We start from the raw sequence: 19,378 nt of genomic DNA, 5'->3' as shown, positions 1-19,378 counted from the left end.
CTTACATTTGGTTGGTAGTTTTGTAGCCCTCCGCTGAACGCTCTCAAGGATCATCTTGTCCACGACATAGTGGGGAACGGCAAGAGAGACTCCGTACTCAAGTTGCGGTCTGACCAGTCCTGTATATAGCTTCCTGATTGTCCTGGGAGATCTACTGGTGATATTACGTCTGATGAGACCAAGGGACCTGTTGCCTTTTGCAGCTAGGTATTTGCTGTGACTATGGAATTTCATTTTGTCATCAACAATGACCCCAAGGTCTCTTTCTTCGGTGACAGTTTCCAAAGTTATGAGCTTCCCAGTACGATCTGTCATTGTATATGTCATTCCTGGGTTCTTAGGGCCAAGATGTAGGACTTTGCACTTTTCAGCATTAAACTCGAGGGACCAGGAAGAGGACCAGTTGTTGAGGGTGTGCAGATCTGCCTGCAGAGCTGCGCACTGTTGGTTGTTTGCGACTGGGCCAAACAATTTCGAGTCGTCTGCAAACAGTTTAAGGTCATTTTGCACTGACTGGGCTGAGTCATTGATGAACATGTTGAAGAGGGTAGGTCCCAGTTTAGTTCCTTGCGGAACTCCGCTGAGCACTGGAGTTGGGTTTGACATGATTTGATTCCCCTCCTCATCATACATCATCACCCTCTGTATTCTATCCTTGAGAAACTGGATAATCCATTCTCTTACATCTTGGTGGAGTTGATAGAACTCTAGTTTCCTTTCCAGGTACGAGTGTACTACCTTCTCGAAAGCTTTGGCTTGGTCCAGCAAGAGTACGTCAACTGGAAGGCCTTCCTCAATCATCTTGGTGATTATGTCATATGATTGAATTAGGTTTGTCTCCACAGAGCGACCCTTCCTGAAACCATGTTGTCCATCGTATAACAGGCTGTTAGTTTCCAGATGTGCAACGATTGCATCATTTAAGATGCCTTCCATGACTTTTGATGGGACAGGAGTCAGGCTGATGGGTCTGTAATTCTGTGGTTTATCTTTCTGTCCTTTTTTGAAAACTGGCATGACATTTGCTGTTTTCCAGTCAGAGGGAATAGTTTTGGAAGCTATTGACATCTGGAATATTCTTGTCAGGGGTTCCGCTATTTCAGCTGCGGTCTCCTTCAGCAACCTAGGATGGATGCCATCGGGTCCCTTTGCCTTGGATGGGTCCAAAGTTTTTAGGCGCTTGTAAGTATCACAAGCTGTGAACTGGATCGGTGGCATAGGGTGTTTGATGTGGGTGGTTGGCATATCCGGTGGGGGGCATCCAGGGTCTTTAGAGAAATTTGACGAGAAGCATTGATTGAGGGTATCTGCCATTACCAATGGGTCGGTTATTTTGGTTCCATCGCTGGAGGTAAAATGATGGATCGACCTGCGGCTTGGGTTGTTTGAAGTGACATATCTCCAAAACTTTTTTGGATTGGTTTTTGCCTCTAGTGCTATCGACTCCTCATATCTTATGGTTGCTTTTCTGGTCGCATTTCTCAGTTTGTTCCTGGCCTTTTTGTACTGCTCTAGATGGGCTGCACTCTCACAATTTTTATACTTTTTCCAAGCTTTCTTTTTCTTATTAATGACTTTTTTTAGCTGTGGTGACATATACGGAAGGGTTCTGGGACGTTCTGAGAAGTAAGTTTTCGTATGCTTCAACTCAAGACTCAGTAGTATGTCCTTGAAAAGCTCCCAGGATGCTTCAGTGTCTTGTTGCAAGGAGTTTTCCCATTCAATCTCTTGTAGGTCCTGGCGTATTTTCTTGTAATCAACAAACGTTCGTTTGATTTTGTTGGTTGGTATCTGATTCAAGATTATTGCACTCAGGATACAAAGATGGTCGCTTGCTCCAAGGGGGGGGTAAGTTTGCTGTTGACATAATTTTTTCGGGGTTGTTTGACAGAACGAGATCAAGGAGAGATGGAGTTTGATGATCTCTATGTCTGGTAGGGAACTCAACTGTCTGGACCAGCAGGTTATCAGCAAAGGCTTCAAGAGTTGGATTGGTATAGTTGTTTTGAAGAGTAAAGCCTAAACCATCGACCCACCTGGTGTCCGGCATGTTAAAGTCTCCTGTGATGATGACATTTTTGGGGTTACATATTGTCATTTCATTTATAATATTTGCCACATACTGAAATGATTCTTCGGAGCTGGGGGGGGGGAGGGGCTACGGTAAATCACACCAATTCTAAACTTTTCAGACCCTACTGTCAATTCAACCAGGATAGACTATACCCAAAAATAATTGGCACTTGTGAAAAGGTCAAAGTTATTTACCTTCAAGGCTGACTTGATGTATATGGCAACTCCTCTCCTCACATTGGGTCTGTCCAGATTCGAAATGACTGTGTATCCTGGTATCTGAATATGGCTATCCTCCAGTCTATTTTGAGAGTTTTTTGGGCAAATTTCACTTAAGCACACAACGTCTATATCTTCGTGAGCCAGCAACACTTTTAGCTCATTCAGCTTGTTTGGCAAGGAGTCAATGTTTGTTGACAACACTTTCATCACTTGTTTCTGTCTGCTTCTTCTTCTTCCTGAGCCCGCTGGAACTAGCACGTCATCGTTGGATGACGGACTTTCGTCTGCTTAGCTAGATGCTGCGTCAGTTGAATAAGAATCTGGCGAGTTGTATTCCGATTCAACAGAAAGAACGCAGCTAGTGTCAGATTTGGCAGTTTCAAAACTGCATTCCGATGAATGTTCTTGAGCTGATATGGAACTACTATATAATACACTGTTAAATGACACTAAACTACTATTTACATGTCTTTCGTCTGGCTGTGCATCTAGTGCTCCATCACTCCCAATGCTGGGGGTGGAGCTCGCTGACCGTTTTTTGAGACGACTTTGCCGTTCCGTACTCCGAGGTCAGTCTCACCGTTTGCAATCCGTCTTTTAAGTTCCTCTGTAGCGCTCTTACGTTTAGCTCTGTCCTCTCGGGACTCATCGCTGTGGAACTGTATGTCTGCTTTCAGCTCGACGGATTTTTTCAAGATCTTTACCTTGGTGGCAATGTCTGTAACACTAAAAAGAATCGGGGGAGGGCGGTGTGGGACTTGCTGGGTGGGTGGTTTGTTTGCACCGAGTCTTTTCAGGTTCAGAATTTTGACGCCGGGGAGACTATAATCTGAGGCTAGGTGCTGGATCACAAAGTTTGTATCATCGTCTGTAGGTGAGACACCGTAAGCGATGAGGTTCAGTTTCCTGCGTTGTCTGTCCCTATCCTGCCTCATCACTTTTAGGACTTGGTCCTCTAGGTCAGTACCAACTTTTCCCTCCGCGACTAGTTTAGAGATTCTGCTATCGACATCAGCAACAGAACACTTAGATGCCATGTCTCTTTCAATGTTGGAGATCCGATCACTGAGTGGGTTTACTGCCTCGCTTATTTCTTTTGTGATACTGTCCTTAAATAAGTCGAACGAATCATCAAACTTTTTTGTGATTCGATCTTCAAACTCGAAAAGGAGGGTTTTTACTTGGTTACCAATGTTACTTTGATTGGACGACTGCGGTGCCCTGAGTTTGCACACTGGGCATACCCACTGGCAACCAATTCGCCTTGTCATCTTTGTGAAAAGATTGTACTCAGCTAGGGGCATCTCCAAACACTTTATACATAGCCAATTTTCACAAGAATCACATTCAAGGGCAGATGAGTTAGGGTCTAATGCTACCGCGCACGCTGAGCATTTGTCTTGGCCTTTAATCGGACTGTCTTTCTTCCGCTTAGATGACTGCGATGCCATCTGTGGTTCTTTCTCGAAAAGTCTGTAATTAGTTCGTACTCGTACGCAGATGAGAGTGTCAAGTTTGTGGGCACGGATTCAGAACTTGGGGGACCTGTGGGAAGCGCGGATACTCAAATCACCTATCCCCAGCAGTTTAAGGATGGATATCCCGCCGGTACCAATACGGCTCTTCGTGTTTGTTATCGCTCTCTTCTGCACAGGTTTCCCCAAATGCAGAAAATAAACGATTCAACTCACGTAATCTGTGGCTTTATCAAAAAAAAATAAATACTTCGCAAATGTATTGTGGCAACACTGTATAGGTAGATAAGGAAGAACGGGAAGATACGCAATTCCCTGGAGAATTAAAAACAGTAAAATGGTAGAATGCTTCAAACACCACAAAATTCCACTAACAGCCAAGAGTCTTGCTGACCATACTCTCCCGCAGAGCACAGAGATCAATATATACTCTCTTATAATTCAACTGCTGGTATCAAAAGATATACTCCAAGAAATCTGAGCAGATACAAATCATACAAGACAAACCAGCTCCATAGCTCTGTCGATCTCACAGAGTGAGCCAAAAGGAAAAGGGCTAAATAGTATCAACTGAAAAGCCCGTCCGCTGAATAAGAAGAAGAAGAAGGTAAAAACAAAATGAATTGCCCAAAAGTCTAAATATATCAGTCACAGCACTGAGGTAAGTCCCTTAAATCAACACCTAGGGTAACACAAGACCAAGGAAAATGCAAAAAACAAAGAAAAACAGTTTTATCTCACAGTTTAATACATATATATCCAGGGTTCAAATTTATTCAGCCACATGGATTTGTTATTGTTATTGATTCCAAAATTTAAGCCCTGAACAAGTTAATTATGTATGATAGTTTACTGTTATGTACTATATTTGGTAAAATTCTAGTTTAGTGACATCTTGCTATCTCAGAACAGGGTTAGGCTAGGAAAATGAAACTTTCAGAGATGGTTCTACAGGCTAAGATATATCCCAGGAAGGTATTTTAAAGTATCCACCTCCACTCCTTCTCCCTCTAGAGGGCCCTGAAATTTGCCTACATGACAGGTCTATACCTATTGAAATTTTGGCAAAACAACATTTTACCTTAATTTTCAGTTACCAGTTGCTTTTTCTAAGCCTTTAGTTCTGAAAATGCAATTCCTGTTATTTGAGTAGAATTCTGAGCCATATTGATGTTTTTTTTCAAACTTTAGGGAATTTATTTGCATATCTTTAAAACCTTATAAATTGGGATTAAGCAAAGTTGTGAAGCTGAAAACAGTTTTGTTGTACTTCATTCAAGCAGAAGATCTATTTTACAAGGTTTCACTTTTATAACACATATATTTTTAAAGGTCAGGACCCTCTAGAGGGAGTGGAGGTACGTGCTTCAAAATATAACAAAAACAAGCAATAAACATACAACACTTACAACTACAACTAATTGTAACTATGACAACTTGTAACTGTATCTTTTCAGACTATGACAACTTGTGACTGTATGTCCTTGCAATTATGACTACTTGTGACTCTAACTGTGCTTAGTTGTTTCCACTTAATGCTACTGTGACTGGATTGCAACTACATAAGACTGTAACTATTAGCAATTACAAGTATTTGTAACTATGGTTACAACTACTTGCAATTGGAACTGCTTATGACTACAACTTCTAACAACTACATTTCATAATTACTTGCTAGTCCAATCACTTGTGGCTATGAAAGCAACAGCTCAAGACTGTGACTACTTGTAACTCCAAATGGTTGCAACTGTAACTGCTTGGATATGTGACTGTGCCTAAATGTAACTACAACTAGTTAGGATTACAGCTGCAACTAATACTACTGTAATTGTAATTGTGACTGCAGTTGCACTTCTACCACAGTCATTGCTATTACAGCTGTTCAACTAAATCAGAAGAGACTAAGTGCGTTCAGGCTGTCAAAATAGCACATAGATGCAGTCCTCAATAATAGAATGGAATATTAAGTTAGAACTTTAATAGAAAGTGAGAAAAATATTAAGTAAATCAAAAGATACTATGTATATCCAGATTACCAAAAGGGTGTGTATGCTTTTTCCCAAGAAGAGCTAAGGGTAACACTTAGGAACTTTCTGGGTATGGTGTTGGGAATGCTTATTAAATCAGAAGGCAATGCTTGCTTTCAAGACTGTCATAGAGTTTATATGCAATATCTAAAGAACATCTAACTTTATTAAGTTGAAGCTTCAAGGGGATAATGAACTAAATCAAAAGAATTTATGTTTGTCCAGCTTGTCATTTCTTTCAGAAAGAAGTTATAAAGAGATGTAGAGAGAAATTTGTTAAGTACATGTTCTGACAGTATAGGAAAGCCTAAGCTTCCACATCAAGTATTCCAAGTAATTTGTGAAAAAAAAAATGATCTTTGGTAGTCTAGTACTATGTCACCAAAAATATTTTGGAAGTATATAAGCAAACAATCTCAGCAGGATGCTACAACAATATAAGCACATAACAAAGCAACACTAAACTAATAAGCAAGCATGCCCAGCAGGATGCTACATCTTCCTTCTTCTGAGCATGCTATTGTCTCTATAAGTTTAACCTGGTGGGTTTGATTATTGTTCTACCCAATCTTGTTTGCGTCACTCTGCCTCTGTCCAGGGCTGGTTTTGTTTGTTGCTGTGTTACAGCGCTAGTAGGGACATTGACAATTAGTGCTAGTAGTAATTGACAATTACAGCGCTAGCAGGGACATTGTGTTCTGGGAGGGCTGCCAGGCTGGGTGAGGCTGGATGCTCAACTGGGCTGACTTTGGGTACCAACTTGGACGGTTGGGTGGTTTCTACATTTTGGTAGTCTTGTTTTGAGTGGATTGCTTTGTCTGAATTCCTATGGGAGAGTCTGACCCTGTTGCATCAGAGCATTGATCCGTTGTCAGTAGCAATTGTGTAGGATTGCGGCTGCAGGCACACTTTGACAATGGTTCCTCTCTTCCAAGGACTGCTGGGTGTCATTTGGACACTCACTCTTGACCCTACCTGAATTTTGGGTTGGGATTTAGCGGTTGTGTTGTAGTACTCCTTCTGTTGCACTCTTGATTTCTCTCTGTGTTTCTGAAAGCTTGCTTTGGACACAATGTTCTTCTCTAGATGCTTCTGCATGACAGGGAGGACTGATTGCAGCTGTCGGCTCATGAGCAGCTGGGCTGGTGCTGCCATACTGTTACGGGCGTGTTCTGGTATTCTAGGATACTGATGTATGGGTCCTGTCCACTGATCTTGGACTTGTTCAAAATTCTCTTACAGGTTTGCATGCATTTCTGGACGAGCCCGTTTGCTGTGGGGTGATAAGGGCTAGACGTTTGATGTTCAATGCCCCAGTTTTCTGTGAATAGCCTGAATTTGCTGGAACTGAACTGTGGCCCGTTATCAGAAGTGAGAATTGCTGGTATTCCATGGCGAGCAAAGTGTCCTTTGAGTTTTGTAACCACATGAGAAGTGGTGGTGGAGGTTAGGTTGTCCACCTCAAAATAGCAGCTGTAATAGTCGACTGTTCCCATTTGCATACTGCTTCCCATTCCATTCAAACAAATCACATCCCACATGCTGCCATGGTAGTGACAGGATTGGCGTGGGAATCATTGGCTCTTTTTGATTGTTTGACATTGTGTGAGTGCAGGCATCACATCTTTGGATAAACCTTTCAATGTCTTTTCTGATACCTGGCCAGTAAATGATCATTTGGGCTTTTTGCTTGGTTTTTTCAGTGCCCAAATGAGAGGAATGTAGTCCCTTTAAGACGTTGTCTTGTAGACTGGTAGGAATGACAATTCTTGAACCTTTGAAGATCAGGTCATCATGCATTGAGAGATCTTGGCGAATACTCCAGTATTGGACTATGGTGTTTGGGCATTGTCTCTTGTTGTCAGGCCATCCCTCCAACATGACCCTCTTCAGCACTTGGAGTTTGTGATCTGTCAAGGTCTCCTGTTTGATCTCCTCCAGTCTGCTGCCTGTGGCGGGTATGGATTTTACAAACGAATGTACAAAGATTTCGATCTCTTTGTGTAATTCTTCATCAATGTCTGGAAGATGTAGTCTTGAGAGTGCATCTGCAACAGGGATTTCTGTACCAGCTTGGTACTTGAAAGTCAAGTCATACGGCTGTATGTACATCATCAGGCATTGAATCCTTGGTGGTGCTGTATGGAGGGGTTTGATTAGTATAGATTCGAGTGGTCAATGATCCGTGATGACTTGTACTTTCCTTCCGTATAGGTAGTGGTGGTAATGACGGCAGCCATAGACTATGGCAAAGAGTTCCTTTTCTAGCTGTGAGTAGTTCTGTTTGGATTTACTCAGCAATCTTGATGCGTAAGCAAAGATTTTGCCATTTGCGGATATTTGTGCCCCTAGTCCATGTTTTGAGGCGTCAACTTCAAGCTCAAGGGTTGGGCTGGAGCTGTCAAAGACAGCCAGGTTGGTTACTATGGACTATTTGAGCTGGTTGAGACATGTAGTGTGGAGCTCTTTCCATTCAAACTCGTTAGCTTCAATCAGATCCCTTAATGGTTGGTTCTGTGTTGCCAGGTTTGGGATGTACCTTGAGAGAAAGTTTAGCACTCCACGGAGAGTCTGCAGTTCCTCCTTTGATTTTGGAGTAGGCATCTTGTTGATAGCATGGAGTTTCTCGGGGTCTGGTTTGATGCCAGCATTGCTGATGATGTGGCCAAAGTAGCAGACTGACTGGACATCTGGCACTTTGATCTATTAAATTTCACCCCCTTCTGTCTTGCTCTTTTGAGCACGTCTGCAAGTCTTCTGTTGTGCTCTTCTTGTGGGGCTCCATAGATAAGTAGGTCATCAACAAGTATTGTAAGACCTTTCAGACCTTGAAATATCTCTTCCATCTTCTGCTGGAACTCTGTCCTGGGCAGATATCAGCCCAAAGGGATATCTCCTCCAACAGTATCTGCCATAAATTGTATTAAAGGTCGTGAGGTCTGAAGCTGATTTTGAGAGCACAAGCGACCAGTACCCTGAGGTGGCATCAAGCTTTGAGAAATATTTTGCACTGCTCAAATCAGCAATGGCATCTTCAAAAGTTGGGATTGGTAATGAGGGCGCTTGATGGCTTTGTTCAGGTCTACTGGATCAATACAAAGTCTCACACCGCCATCCTTCTTTTCAACTAGCACCATCAAGTTGACCCATTCCATAGGCTCTTCCACCTTTTCTATTATCCCCAAGCTTTCCAATCTGTTCAGCTCTTGTTTCAATTTCTCACGCATTGCAATAGGCACTTTTCTGGCAGGATATGCTGTCGGCACAACTCCTTCCTTGAGGTGAATCTTGCACTTGCCTTGTATTTTCCCAATGCCAGAGAACAGCTCTTTGTACTGTTCAAGGAGTGGCTCCAAATCTGGCGTTGATTTGCTGTCATCAAAGGCATCTATATTCAGGACAAGTTTCACCAGGTTCATGTTTTTGCTAGACTTGAATCCAAGGATAGGAACAGAATTTCCTCCAGCTATGAAAAACCTATGTTTCTGTTCAGGAGCTGCATGACAGGAGGCAGGTTCCCGCTGTTGGGATCGTTGAGCCACAATAACTGGTGAGTTTTTGCTTTGTTGGCTGTATGAGTGGTTTTGGAGCAAGGAGATCAAAGTAGTGTTTTGGTATGATGTTTGCCTGAGCACCAGTATCGATTTTGAAGCTTACAGTAGTCTGATTGTTGATCTTCAGTGGAACAAACGCCTCATCCTTACTCCCATCTTGCTGTACAGCATATAGCAGTATTTCATCTTCTTCAGCAGTTTCTGCTATTCGGCTCTGTTCGTCATTTTCGATAGCATTCACGACTTTGCTGCAGCACACTTTTGCAAAGTGGTTTAATTTTCTGCACTTTGAGCATGTTTTCCCTTTGGCAGGACAGCTGTGTCCAGGGCCATAGATTCCTCCACAGAAGTAGCACTCTGTGCCTATTGTTCTTGGTCTTGCGTCTGCTGGTTTTGGTTGTTTCCAGTATACTACATCCACTTCCTGTTTGATTGGGGGATGGTGGGAATTGTTGTCAAATGATTTCAGCTGTGCTTGGGTCGTCTCATAGATCCTACAAACTTCTACTACTCTTTCAAGTGTTAGGCTGTTGCCATCAGCTAGAAGTTTCTCTCGTATTCTTGTATTTCTGATTCCGCAGACGATTTTGTCACTGGTCATCTCTTTTGGATCATGGTATTTGCATGGCTTGACTAGCAACTTCAGCTCTGTGATGTATTTCTCAAGTGTCTCTCCATCACGCTGGTCACGTTTCTGGAAGATATATCTGGCAAATACTTTGTTCTTCTTTGGAGCAGCATACTCACGAAATTTCAGAAGGTAAGGCTTGATTTTATTTGAATTGTCTGCTTCAATGTCAAAAGTTTTAAAGATGTCTCTTCCTTTTTCGCCAATCCATATAAGTAGATAGGCACACTGGATCTTCTCCAATTTACCAGAGAGAGGGCCTAGAAACATAAGTCTTGCATGTTCTTCAAACTTTGACCATTCTTCATCAAGATTTTCAGATTCCCAGTTGATTGCTGGAGGGGCAACTCCATCCATCTTTGCTGTTCAAGATCCTACTTCTGACACCATGTAGAGTTCTTATGTCTCAAGTTGATTTAACTCTTTATTAAGACCCAAGCACCTGTAAATATAACAACATAAGCACATAACAAAAGCAACACTAAGCTGATAAGCAAGCAATCTCAGCAGGATGCTACAACAATATAAGCATATAACAAAGCAACACTAAACTAATAAGCAAGCATGCCCAGCAGGATGCTACAGATACCACCACCCAAAACTACTTCACCCTTTAATGATTTGGATTTTTCAATAATTAAGGTGTTTAATATTCTTGAAAAATTAAACACATCAAAATCACCAGATGTAGATGGATTTGCAAATGAAATGATCAAAAAAATAGCTAGGGAAATTGCAGAGTCACTTCTCTTACACATGGGTTGTATCCCTCTGGCTGGAAGAATGCCCTAGTAAAACCCCTTCATAAAAAGGATTCCAAATCATATTTGATAAATTATTAGCCAATTTCAGTCACATCTATTTTTTGTTGAGTGATGGAAAAATTGATTGTAGAGCAAATTCAGAGGTTCTGTGATGACAACAGTCTTTACAGTCCTGCTCATCATGGTTTTGAAAACAAAGATCTTGTAACACCCAACTACTTGAGGTAATTGCTGACTTTCAGGGCTGTGCAGACCTAGGTATACCATTTTATTGTGTTTATATTGGCTTTTCAAAGGCCTTTGATAAGGTTTCAATACCCTTACTTCTTTGTAAATGTGCTATGTATAGCCTAGGACCAAGAACAGTGTCATTCATTGGTGATTATCTAAAGGAGCATATTCAACAGGTAGCTGTTGGGGAGGTGATACCATCTCTGATTGAAGTAATTAGTGGGGTGCCCCAGGGCAGTTGCCTAGGACCTGTTTTATTCTCTTTATTTGTGAATGATTTACCCTCTTCTATCTATCAATCATTTCTAAAGTTGTTTGCCAACAATGTGAAAGTCTACTTACCAATAAAAAATCTAACAGAGGTACAACTTATACAAGAGGATCTGGATTCCCTGACTCAGTGGCGTGAGTCCAATATAATATTTTACATTAAGGTTGTAGGTTACCTCCCAATAACATGTATCTTTTGTCTGGTACAAATGTCCCTTCTTGAGAAATGGTGCAAGGCCCTTGTATCCATTTTGATATCCAACTAAAATTTGATAAGCATATTTCAGCAATTGTGAGAAATGCAAACTATCATCTATCATCTTTGAAGGGAAGATTCAGAAAATTCATTCTTTGAAATTTGTTTTTGCTTTACAAGTCTCTTGTTTGTCCACTTCTGTCTAGATTCCATTAAATGTAATCACCTTACCTTAATCCATCTGAGAGGTTTAAGGTCTTCCAGACCTGTAGTGCTCTTGAGTTGATGACTGCCAGTCAAACCTCCACTGCTTCTTCTCCTACTCTTTGTCAAGCTGGTTTTTGATGGACTGTAATGGATGAGCTTTGCATAGAAAAGGTGCAAAGGAGGGCGTCAAGGATGATACCTTACCTTCAGCATCTTCCCTATAAAGAGCAATCCTCTATTCTTGATATTTTTGTCTTTAAATTTCAAATGGCATTGTAGTGATCTTATCAACTGTATTATTAAAGGTATAGATGATCTAGAGTTTGATCCATTTTTCAAATACAGTCACTTTGACACAACCTGCCAACACCATTACAAACTGTACCCCCCAAAATCAAATAAAAAAAATAGGACAATGTTCATTTTCTAGTAGGGTCATTTCACCTTGGAATAGTCTACCTGTTGAAGTCATGGAAGCTGGGAATGTGTAGATATTTAAATGTTCTTTTGTGGAGACACCTTTCTATTTGGGAGTTATTGATGTTTAGTTATAAGTTGATCCTTTGGTTATGAATTTTTGTTGGAGTTTATTAGTTTTGGATATAAGTTTTTTTTTCTAACATATCTTCTTCTAATATTCCTAAGTGTTGCTAATTTGCTTATTTCTTGTTTTGTTTCTATAGTGACAAGCATTATTGCTTACTGTTTGATGTGTTAACAAGTAAATAAATAAAAGCAATTGCAGCTATTTGCAACTGCAACTTCTAACAACTATATGCCATGACTACTTGCTAGTCCAATTGCTTGTGGCTGTTAATACAACAGCTTAAGACTTTGGCTAATTGTGACTCCAAATGGTTGCAACTGTAACTACTTGTATCTGTCACTGTGACTTATTGTAACTGCCAGTACTTGGGATTACAGCTTCAACTAATACTACTCGAATCATAATTGTGCCTGCATTTGGCACTGCTACAACAGTTCTTACTATTACAAATATTCAACTAAATCAGAAAAGGCCAAGTGCAATCAGGCTGTCAAAATGACACATAGGTTTAATCCTCAATAATATAATAGAATACTAAGTTGGTACTTTAAAGGAAAGTGAAGGAAAATGTTAAAGTAAATCAAAAGACGTTACGTATATCCAGATTGCCAAAAGGGTATTTATGCTATTTCCCAGGAAGAGCTAAGGGTAACATTTAGGAACTATTTGGGCTTGGTGTTGGGAATGCTTATTAAATCAAAACACAATGCTTGCATTCAAGATTGTCATAGAATCTATATGCAATATCTAAGGAACATCTAACTTTGTTAAGTTGAAACATCAAAGAGATAATGAACTAAATCAAAAGAGTATATGTTAATCCAGTTTGTCATAAAAGTGTGCCTGCTGTTAATCCAGTTTGTCATAAAAGTGTGCCTGCAACATCTTCTGAATGTATAAGGGCATCAATTTAAACTTAAAGGTTGTGTTGAGGGCAATGTTGAGCTGAATCAAAAAGGTGCTATGTGGATCACAATGGTCAAAAGAACTTATCAGGAATATCCCAGAAACAGATAAAGGTTATAAAAATAAAACTTTCTTTGCAATTTGAGATGAATGTTGATTGAAATCAAAACACTATGAGCTTTCAAAAATGTTTGTCTGTGGTATCTCAACAGAATCAAGAGAAAATTGTATGGCATGTTGATGTGGGGGGGGGGTTACTTACATTTGTCTCTGTTCAGAGCTGCTACATTATAGCAGTTAGAATGGCTCCAGTGTTATAGAATTACTGTTCTAAAATTACAGTAAAGTAAAAAACTGATCAGTAACATTGGTAAAATAAAGAAATATAAGGGTAAAATTGCTGTTTTAAAGTTGCCCTGTAGCTGGAAAACCAGGTGAAGATTTTTTTTGGTCTTGCTTTATTTCAGCTTTTAATGAAAATTTAAAAACAAAATTGATTTTCATACGCTTGAAAAGGTAATACCTCTCCTCTATTTTGAAAAACAGTTGGTAGAAATTTTTTTAGCATAAAAGAATTCAAGTTTTATTAAAATACTATTTAGTCTAGGGCACTTAAATTTGAATAATGCTTATTCTATTTAAGTACAATAAATAGGTTTTAATTTCCTAAGGGTCAAAGACAGGGGCTAATTTGGGCTCAATCCCCTAACACTTCAAATTTCTTTGGATTTCTGGACACTCCCTAACCAAGATATTTTCAAAATCCAAAATACATTGATATTAAAAATGATCATGGAAGGAGGAAAAGATTAAATGGTAGGATTAATAATCTTTTTCTTGTAGTCTGAATTATTTTTGTGTAAGTAAGGAATTGGTCAAATCTAGGCTTAGTAAAAGTGGTTTTTACTGCCAAGTGAAGTGATGGGGTCAGAAACACGATCACTAATTCCAACCTGCTTATTTATAGCTTTCTTCAAAATGGGCAACCGGTGTACATTACTGCTCCATCATCAGTGACTGGAACCCAAATTCAGCTATCTCCAATTAATTATCCCACATTGAGTCACTTGCCTGATTTATCCCCAATGAGAATAAATAACAGATTCCCAGAATCTTGGGCAAATGACCCAGACTTCCCACCACTTCCACAGATGGAAGACTGTAATGAAAATTTAAGTGCTATCAATCCTTTTGCAGCTGAAAGAATTATCACAAACAGTATGAGCCAGGGCAGTTCACCCAGGCAAAACCACTTCCCTAATACCTCCAAGGTACACAACTATGAGAAAAGAAGCCAAAGTGTCAACAATGTTCACCAGCTACTACAAAAAGAATATATTCCTAGCTATGAGATTTTTCCTATTGCAGTGAAAGTGTCCCTAAATGAAAATGGAAAGCAATACCCAGAAGACTCGAAAGATTTTAAATTCCTAACTAGTGTGGTTGGTCACAAAAAGTTTGCATTTGAAATATTCAGTAAAACTCCAAAAATGGTCATACATGTAGATTCCAACAATACAGCAGAGAAGCTATTACCATTAAGCTCAGTTTGTGACCAGAATGTATCAATTGAACTACAGGAAAAAATCTCTCGAGGTATCATCATAGGCATACCAAAATACTTATCTGAAGAGGAAATCATTGAAAGTGTTTTACTCTACAGTGACTGTAAAATCTGCAAAAAGAATGAAACGTTTCAATAGAGAATCCAAAATCTTAGAGGATAGTTTGTTGATACTAATTACATTTTGTGGCAACACTCTACCCCCAAAAGTTACATGCTTTGGAAGAGAAAGAGAATTTAATGACTATAACAAAAAAGTTTTACAGTGTTTCAAATGTCAAAAATATGGCCACATTGCTAAGAACTGTAAAGCAGAACACTCTACATGCCTGCAGTGCTCTAGCAAACATGCATCCAAGGATTGCCCATTGAAACTTGAGGATGCCCAGAGCAGGGCTTCTAAATATAGGTGTATTAATTGTAAGGGAAATCATTCATCGACTTCTTTAACCTGCCCTGAAAGACAGAAAAATCAGCAAATACTAATAGTCCAGGACTTTTAAGGTTTGACCCGGACAAAATTGCAATATAAACGAAAATGGTACCAAAATGATCAGAAAAAAATTCTGTACAACATACTAAAAGTCCCCATAAATCCGAGTGGGGCGAGTACCCGAAAAACAGGGGAAAAGGGGGAAATGCGGCGGAAAATGGGAAAAATGCCGAACATGCCCAGAAAATAGTTCAAAGTGAGTTTTCTGGGGTTTTCACATACGCTGATTACGAAATTGACATCTAAAATTCAGTATAGAAAAAGAGTACTACGGAAAACGGGGGAACAGGGGAAAGAGGGGAGAAAAGAGAAGAATACAGGGTACGGGTAGAAAGCGGTTTGAACGATATTTTCTGGGGTATTCCTATCTGGTGATTACGAAATTGAGAAATAAAATGATATAAAAAAATCGATTAACATAAAACGGGGAAATGGGGGGGGGGAGGGGAAAAGGGAAATATACAGGGTAGGGGTAGAAAGCATGTGGAAATGTGTTTTCTGGGGGTTTTTCTATCTGCTGATCACGAAACTGACCCCTAAAATGAAGGAAAGAAAACGAGAACCATGAAAAACGAACAAAACTGGAGGAAACAACGGAAAAAGGGAAGGGAGGCCTGACTCCTGAGCCAGCTGCTAATGGCTAATAAGTAGGCCTATGGACAAAATAACTCGCTTAAGTATCAAACTTGTACTTTCTTGAATCACAGACATTTCTTACAACCATTTGAATTACTAAACATAAAGAAAACAACCGCTTGGCAGTTATATATAAAATGGCTATTATATGTAAAATTTGCACTTTCGAAGGCAGTATAGTTGACTTGAAAAACACAGCATTGATATCACTAGTCGAGCTCCTCGTCTTCGACAATCTCGTTGTCCCTGTTCAAACAGTTGATACCCTGACATTCTCCGCACGCGAACGTACACGCTAATCCATTTTTCTTGCAGCTGCATCGCGAGTTCTCGCAGCCTGTCTTACAGTTGCATCTCACGACACTCAAAAGAGTCTGAGGTGCGGGCAACAAATGGGTCATCACAGGTGAGTATTTATGGTCTCTGAGGACCCAACCCCAGTCAGCCGGGTCGAGGTCAGCTGGTTCCCCTTTCCAACGGGATACCTGGAGGCGCACTCGCTGGGAGTGGAATGAAGCTGCAGCTTCGGTTGGCGGAAGCCTTTCAGGCTTAACAAACGCCGTAGTATTAGACGAAGAAACTTTTTCCAAAAAAATTCGATGTCGCAGCTTAGTGAGATCTTCGTTTGGTCGTGCTTTATACAAGCTGAGGAGAAGATATTCACCCGCTTTCACAATTTCATCTTTGGACGATGATTCATCCAGAAACACTTTGCATTTTTTTCTGAACACTTCGCTCTTCTTCAAAAGAGGTAGCACAGCTTGCTTTCCAAGTCCGAAAACTCGTGAGGTCGTGTCACATCCCAAGAGTGCGTGCTCTACCAGAAGCAGCCTGGATACTTCTCCCATTTTTTTTGCACTTCGTTGAGGCACCAGAACCGTGTTATCGCTTCTTTTGCGTTCGTTGACGATTCGAAGTAAAGTGTTTTTGCATTAGGCGGGAGGTGATACAAGAGTAGAATCAGAAGGTCAGTGTCGTTGCCAAGAACTATTGTTTCAGAGTTTTCTGCTTTCGTTACGGCAGTCTTCACGATTAGATAGTCAGCATCGTCTTTCGCATGGACGACTTCAAATCCTTTGGCTCTGAGTTTTTCCCCGATGTAGCTTATAATTCGCTGTTTATTCTGAGAGTTGCTCAAAAACTCTTCCTTCTTTTTCTGGAGCTTCATCCCTAAACTGAAATCGATCACTTGATGCTGGCTTCCCTTACACCGTCGGTTGTGCGTAGCATCTTTCGTGGTTGGACCAGCGCTGTATCCATTGAAGACAACAGTAGGGGAGGTACAGCGTCGAGTAACGAAACTAACATAGCTGTCACAGATTGAATCATAAGTATCACCAATCTTCCAAGGTACTTGCTGAAGCAGCCAACCTCCGTCAACTACAGTGACACGATCTGACACTGGCAGGTGGTGAATCGAGTCCGTGTTCGCTTCTTTCCATATTGCTTTCGCTAGTGCAGGTTTGTCTGGCTGACGCATTATGCCAGGATTCTCAAACAAAGCGGGCGGATAACTGCACAGTTCGTAACGTAGAGTTTCTGCCATGTCATTTTCAGATGTATAGGCAGCAGTCGAAAGACGTTGAAAAAGCAGTGCAGGATCGATATGCAAAATCTCGCCATCTATCCTAATGTTCCCATCGGATGCCAGTGTAACGACTTTGTCTTTCTTCCTGAATGAAAAACTTTCGACGGATTGGCCATCCATGCGCTGGAGGATCAGCTCACCTACAGCTTTAGCATCCTCTGCATTGACGCCTTTATGGGCAATCAGCCCGGAACCTATACTTCTAAGCTCTGTGGAACTAGTGAAAGGAGAGTTCTCTAGAAGGAATTCAAGAAACGTCAGTAGATCCTTAGTATCTCTCTGTATTCGTGCTGCGGTTGCAGTAACGTGCTGTTCACTAGAACTGTACTCTAGACCCGTCAGTTTCTGCATTAGATCATTCACTGAAGCGAGTACTGGCATAGACATTGTCCATATATTTCTCTGAAGCTCAGTCATCCCTTTTCCTCTTGTCAGCCCTCCATCTGTTTTTAAGCTATTATGTTGACGAACCCACGCGCTTGTCGATAACGGCGAGGAATACGGAATAATGTAATTTCAGTATTTTTCCGTATTTCTTTCTCGAATTTTTTTTTTTTTTGCCTTTTCCGAACCTATGGGGTAGCCGAACCTCTATAGATCTCCTGTATTTGTTCTCGAACTTTGTTTTAGATGTCAATTTTATAATCAGCAGATAGAAAAACCCTAGAAAACACATTTCCACATGCTTTCTACCCCTACCCTGTATATTTTCCTTTTTCCCCTCCCCCCCCCCCCCATTTCCCCGTTTTATGTTAATCGATTTTTGTACATCATTTTATATCTCAATTTCATAATCACCAGATAGGAATACCCCTGAAAATATCTTCCAAACCGCTTTCTACCCCTTTCTATTCTTCTCTTTTCTCCCCTCTTTCCCCTGTTCCCCCGTTTTCCGTAGTACTCTTTTTCTATACTGAATTTTAGATGTCAATTTCGTAATCAGCGTATGTGAAAACCCCAGAAAACTCGCTTTAAACTATTTTCTGGGCATGTTCGGCATTTTTCCCATTTTCCCCCGCATTTCCCCCTTTTCCCCAGTTTTTCGGGTACTCACCCCACTCGGATTTATGGGGACTTTTAGTATGTTGTACAGAATTTTTTTCTGATCATTTTGGTACCATTTTCGTTTATATTGCAATTTTGTCCGGGTTCGAACCTTTTTTGAGCTAAAAGTCCTGGACTATAAATGTTGCTGAAAAATACCAAGTAGGGTATAAAAGAGCCTCTGCTGTACACAGGACTTATGCACAAGCTGTACACAAAGAAGCCTATCAGAAAAACACCTCAACCCATTCAACATCAAACCATACTTTTAATGCAATTATTAAAGAGACAAAAAGGGAAATTATGACTAAAATGGCCATTTTATTGGTATTTTCTGAAGACTTTGTAAAATTTGACAATTGTAGTCTATCACAAAAAATTCAAAAGGTTTGCTCCTTTTTGATAAACCTAAATGTTGGTGGAGTAGATGCTGCCCAAATCAATTCAGAGCGTGCAAGAAAATGACCAGTTCCCTAAAATTATTATCCTGGAATGCAAGATCCATACGTAAAACAAATAAAGATATGCTAGTTAACTATTGCCTTATGAATGATGTAAACATCTTCTGTATACAAGAAACATATCTTAAACCTCATACTAGCCCAACTTTTAAAGAATTCAACATTTTAAGGAAGGATAGAATCAATGTAGATAAAGGGGTTATCTTATTTGGAATAAAGAAAAATATCCATTCTGTTCCAATTAAAAACCAATACCTAGACAAATTAGATAAAATTAAAGTTCAGGGCTGTAGAGTATTTTTAAGTAAAAATTTGATTCACATTCGAATACATGATGTAATTGTGGAACTACAAATAGAAGTGGAAATCATATAGAAGAACTTTTAATGAATAGTGATAATGTTTGTCTCCTAACCCCTAAGAATTTACCAACCCGACTAAACAGTAACACAGGCTCATATACCACAATTGATTTGATGTTTTCTTCCCCTG

At 40.2% G+C, this 19,378-nt stretch overlaps 1 protein-coding gene across 1 annotated transcript in view; it reads left to right on the top strand.

Annotated features, from left to right (window-relative positions):
- The window catches only part of LOC136029346 (serine/threonine-protein phosphatase PP1-beta catalytic subunit), a 47,009-nt gene that overhangs the window by 1,157 nt on the left and 26,474 nt on the right, over positions 1 to 19,378 (top strand). The window lies entirely within an intron of this gene.

The sequence above is a fragment of the Artemia franciscana genome, chromosome 7 (assembly GCF_032884065.1).
Source record: "Artemia franciscana chromosome 7, ASM3288406v1, whole genome shotgun sequence".
In the NCBI taxonomy this organism is placed as follows: domain Eukaryota; kingdom Metazoa; phylum Arthropoda; class Branchiopoda; order Anostraca; family Artemiidae; genus Artemia; species Artemia franciscana.
The sequence above is the reverse complement of the archived record's forward strand: the minus strand, read 5'-3'. Positions and strand labels throughout refer to the sequence as shown.